Here is a 5866-nt window from a genome sequence, read left to right as displayed (position 1 = left end):
AGAGAGAGAGAGGGAGGGAGAGAGAGGGAGAGAGAGGGAGAGAGAGAGGGAGGGAGAGGGAGAGAGAGAGAGAGAGGGAGAGAGAGAGAGAGAGGGAGAGAGAGGGAGAGGGAGAGAGAGAGAGAGAGGGAGAGAGAGGGAGAGAGAGGGAGAGAGAGAGGGAGGGAGAGGGAGAGAGGGAGAGAGAGAGAGAGAGAGAGAGAGAGAGAGAGAGAGAGAGACCTCTGTGGACTTTAGGAACAGGAGAGAACGTCCTTCTCTCCCCTTTTTTCCTCGCCAGCCAGGCTGTTTTACGTTTTTTTTTTCTCTTCCTTATCTGGGGAACTGGAAGAGGATTCAAAGCAGGGAAGATTCACACCAGATGTGCCGCGGGCGGGAGACTCCTGCCCGCCTTCTTCCCAGCATCCAAGCCTCGCCTGGCCATTTGCTGGGAGGGACGCCCCGTCGGGTGGAAATTAAGCGCCATCCCTGCCCTCCCCCTTCTTTCTCCCCACACCGCCGCAGAAGGACGGCCGCTTAGGTGCCCTTTTCCTCCTGGGCTGGAAAAGCGAGGCAAGAAACCCCAGGGAAGGGCGGCCGGACCCCCCCGACCCCCCCCCCCCCCGTGGCTGGCGAAGGGGAGGCAGGTCAAGGTTTTTCCGAGGACTTATTTTTCTCTCCCTCTCCTCTTCTCTTGAAGGGCGCTTGGCATCGCTTCAAATCGCTGACTCGCGTTAACGACGGCTGCAGCGTCTCCGGGATCGCCTGATCCACTTTTGCGACCTCCTGACGAAGCAAAGTCAAGGCGGGGGGAGGGGAGAGGGGGGAGAAGAGAGATTCGTTTTAACAACCGTGCTCCTGACTTAACAGCTGCAGGGATGCACTTAATCAGTGGGGCAAGAAAGGTCGTAAAGTGGGTCGACATTCATTTCACCGGGATTGCATCTAGCAACATGTCAAGAATCGTGTCAAGAATCGACAAAAGGTCCATCGGATTTTATTCCCGAGTGAAGTTCGGAGAGTCGCGTCTGGCTTTTCAGTTTAGGGCAGGGGTCTTCAAACTTGGCCCTTTTACGACTTGTGGACTACAACTCCCAGAATTCCTCAGCCAGCATGCTCAGCTGTGGTCCTAAGTCGAGGATTACCTCGCCGTTTTCTTAGCGCAGCCATCCAAAGGCGTGGGGAGCTGCCTGAGGGCGGGGGCGGAAAGAAAGCGCGGTGTTGGGTAGGTGGTCGTCTAAACCAGCGTTTACCAACCTTAGGAACTTGAAGATGCGTGGACTTCAACTCCCAGAATTCCCCAGCCAGCTATGCTGGCTGGGGAATTCTGGGAGTTGAATTCCACGCATCTTCAAGTTCCTAAGGTTGGAAAACGCTGGTCTAAACAAGCATTTCCTTTTGTTCCCCCCCCCCCCGGGAGACGATCGGAGCCCTAAAAGCAGGTCCGACCCTCCGCGGAGAGAGGCGCGGGAAGGCTGCAGCATCAAAGGCGGCGACCCCCTAAACCAGGGGTCTTCAAACCTGGCCCTTTTACGACTTGTGGACTTCAACTCCCAGAATTCCTCAGCCAAGCATGCTGGCTGAGGAATTCTGGGAGTTGTAGTCCACAAGTCGTAAAAGGGCCAAGTTTGAAGACCCCTGCCCTAAACTGAAAAGCCAGACGCGACTCTCCGAACTTCACTCGGGAATAAAAGCCGACGGACCTTTTGTCGATTCTTGACACGTCGATATCGATAGATTTTTATGATAAGGTGACATTTGAACGGTTCAGTCAGGAACCGCCGCGGGGAAGGGGATGGGCGCCTGGCCTCGGAGGACTCGCTCGCCCTGATTTGATTCATTCGCATAAGAAGTGAACCACTGCAACGGTCTCTGGAGCACCTCATACTGTTTTAGCTACTGGCCATTGTCTGTGTGTATATCTATATCTATATCTATATCTATATCTATATCTATATCTATATCTATATCTATATCTATATCTATATCTATATCTATCTATCTATCTATCTATCTATCTATCTATCTATCTATCTATCTATGTATATATGTATATATATATCTATATATCCATATATCTATATAGATGGATGGATGGATGGATAGATAAAGATATAAGATATAGAATATATCTATATCTATAGATGGATGGATGGATATAGATATACATATAGATATATAGATATAGATATATAGAGATATTGACATAGATATAGATATAGATATAGATAGAGATAGAGATAGAGATAGAGATATTGACATAGAGGTAGGTAAAATGAGGACCCAGATTGTTGGGCGCAATTAAGCTGACTTTGTAATAATGCCGCTTGGGGTGTGTGTGTGTGAAAGCCCTAATAAGCAGGCATATACATAGAATGAAGGCTACTGCTAAGCTTGTAAGCAGCCCTGAGTCTTCGGAGAAGGGCGGGATATAAATGGAATTAAAATAAAAAAATAGAATAAAATAAAAAATAAAAATAGATATAGATATAGGTATAGATAGATATAGATATAGATATAGATATAGATATAGAGATATAGAGATAGAGATAGAGATATTGACATAGATAGAGATAGAGATAGAGATATGCGGACATAGAAAAAAGATATCTATCTATCTAAAGAGAGAGAGAGATTATAGATAGATAGATAGATGATAGATAGATAGATAGATAGATAGATAGATAGATAGATAGATAGATGTAGATAGAAATCTATCTGTCTGTCTGTCTGTCTGTCTGTCTGTCTCTCTCTCTCTCTCTCTCTCTCTTCCCCCCTGAAACTACTGCTTTTTCGTTAAATGTGGATCAGTTCCTCCCAATTAACGCCTCTAATTTGAGGAAGGGATTAGTCTCTACTGCAGGAGGGAAATGTGTATTGATACAGAACTGACCGTCTTGAAAGGAGTTTACTTCCTGTGTCCTAATGCAAACGGAGATACTCCCTTTTTCTTGCATTTCTCTGCAAAATGCATATTTTGCATGAAAACATAATAAACTTGATTTTGTTTTCCATGTGGAAGGACTTCAGTTATTTTGGGTTAATTGCTACATAAATCTACTGTACATCCCTATAAAAGGCTGCTGAGGCGAAAGGACCTGTGGTTTTTTTTTGTTTTTTTTTTAAAGTCAGCACGTCTTATTTTGGCAATTCTTAGCATTATAAAACTGCTGATTTCCTAACTGAACGGAAACGGTTCTACTCCCCAATCGAAGGCATAATAAGTCAAGTTAACTTTTTTAAGTTCTGGAAATGGAAGAACGTGCTTGGAAATTGGCAATGGAAACGACTTTGACCCAGGGGGTGCTCTTGGGATCGTGAGCCGCCACCCCCCTGTGATCGCCAGTTCTGGTTCCTAGTCTTTCCCCCCCCCCTAAAAAGCGTTTTCAGTCTAATCAGATTCGTTGTGCTTACAGATTTATTTATTTATTTTCTTCAAAACCTGGCTACCAAACGAGGTGAAGGTTTGACCCTGAATCCCTCGGAATAGATCTAGCCATTGGTAAGAACAAAGCTGGCTTTTAAACCTGGCCTTTTTGCTGACATCTTCGGAAAAAGCTGCGTGAGATCAAAAGCCATCGGATCTAGCAATTTTAGTCCTACAATAAAACATCCAAGGGTTCGTGTCGGGTAGGTGGAACCCCAAATATCTGGAGAGCACCAGGTTGGGGGGGGGAACATCAATGCATGAGATGTGTTTGGATATTAGCAGCTCGCAGTTGACAATTGAAAACCCAGACCATGACTCAGAAACATCCGGACAAATAACACCAACACCAATTTGCATCGCACAAAAAGGATATTTAAAGGCCGGTGCTGTGGCAGACAAGCACAATTCGAAGTGCACTGGAGAAGTTCCCCCTACTCCCCCAATGGAGAGGAAACATTTGCAGCCAGATCGCCAAGCTCGGAGATCAAACCAACATGAATGTAGCTGGCTGAGGAATTCTGGGAGCTGAAGTCCACAAGTCTTAAAGTTGTCAAGGTTGCAGACCCCTGCTCTAGTGTGTTTGTCTCTCTCTGTGTGTGTGACAGTAAGTTTAATAAATGTGGACCTCAACTGGTCCACAGTCCAAATTGCCCAGCCAGCCATGGGTGTTGAAGTCCACAGGTCTTAAAGTTACTGAGGTTGGAGTCCCCCCTCCCCCCACTGGACCAGAGGGACGCTGCATGATATATATTCATGTTGGACATTCATGCCTGTAGTCCAGGGTCTTCAGACATGGCCCTTTGATGACTTGCGGACTTCAACTCCCAGAATTCCTCAGCCAACATGCCTGGCTGAGGAATTCCGGGAGTTGAAGTCCGCAAGTCATCAAAGGGCCAAGTTTGAAGACCCCTGGTCTGGATGCAAGCCCGCAGTTTCATCAAAATGGCTGACTGAGGAATTCTGGGGGTTGAAGTCCACAAGTCATCAAAGGGCCAAGTTCGAAGACCCCTGGTCCGGATGCAACCCTGCAGTTTCATCAAAATGGCCGACTGAGGAATTCCGGGAGTTGAAGTCCACAAGTCATCAAAGGGCCAAGTTTGAAGACCCCTGGTCTGGATGCAAGCCCGCAGTTTCATCAAAATGGCTGACTGAGGAATTCTGGGGGTTGAAGTCCACAAGTCATAAAAGGGCCAAGTTTGAAGACCCCTGCTCTAGTCCTTGAGGTGGCAGAGTTGAGGGTGTGTGTGTGGCAATTTGTGTTTCAAAACCTGGGACGGATTAAAAGGAAGATTGGAATTAGTCCTTCCCAGATCTGTCCTTGTAATATCTTGCTCTGCCCTGCCCTTCCTTGGACCGCCAGGTCCATTGGCGCCTCAGCCAACGGCCTGGCTGTGGACTTACGGCAACGCCTGGCGAGATGAAGCTTGTCCCCATTGCCTTTATATCAGAACAGTGATCTGACGAGGAGGAGGAGGAGGAGGAGGAGGAGGAGGTAATAAGCTTGTAAGCCGCCCTGAGTCTTCGGAGAAGGGCGGGATATAAATGCAATAAAAATAAAAATAAAATAAATAAAAATAAACCTTAGTGAGCCATGATCCAATGGGCATGCACTTTGGGGGGGAGGGGGAGGCAGGAGGGGATGCCCCCATTTCAGTAGTGGTATTCAGCCAGTTTGCACCAGTTTGGTAGAACCGGTAGCTAATTCTTTTGTTGCCCAGGCCCAGAATGGATTTCCGGAAGCGGCATCCACACAGAGAACCAGTGGTTTACCTATTTGAATCCCACCACTGCCCCATTTGCAACTTCGTTTGAAGGAGCTGGAAGGATTCCGTGTCAAGCCATGCGGGGACGACCGGAGTAAGAGAGAAAGGGAGCGGGACCAAAGTGGGACGTGAGCTTCCCCAAAGGCTTCCCCAATGCACCAGCTTTGCTTCCCGTTCCCTCTCAGCCACCTCAGCCGGTGTTGTGCATCTACCTCCTTTCCTTTAATTTTCAGGCAGGAGGAGGAGGAGGGGGCTTTCCAAAAAGCGGGTGTGGGGGGGCTGCAGGGGACAGGAGTCCAGCCCCTACTACACTTTCCACCTTCAGGAGGCCCCAGAAGGAACGTAAGCAGGCAGAGAAGATCAAATAAGCTTTGTGACTGAGCCAGTTCAAATTCCCGCCCCTGACAGCCATGCCAAGTGGGTAAAGAACTGGGCTGGCTCCTCCTTTCTCCAGGGGTAGGCAACCTTGGCATTTTAATGCTGGCTCAGGAATTCTGGGAGTTGAAGTCCAGGAGTCATAAAAGAGCCAAAGTTGCCTACCCCTGCCCTAGGGCACAGTCAAAAGCAGGGGTCTTCAAACTTGGCTCTTTTATGACTCGTGGACTTCAACTCCTAGAATTCCTGAGCCAGCCATGCTGAGGGGAAAGGGAGAGGTTTCCGAGCTGAGCCACGCTGGCTCAGGAATTCTGGGAGT

This window comes from Vipera ursinii (genome assembly GCF_947247035.1).
Source record: "Vipera ursinii genome assembly, chromosome: 7".
Lineage (NCBI taxonomy): Eukaryota > Metazoa > Chordata > Lepidosauria > Squamata > Viperidae > Vipera > Vipera ursinii.
Note: the sequence above shows the minus strand (reverse complement) of the source record.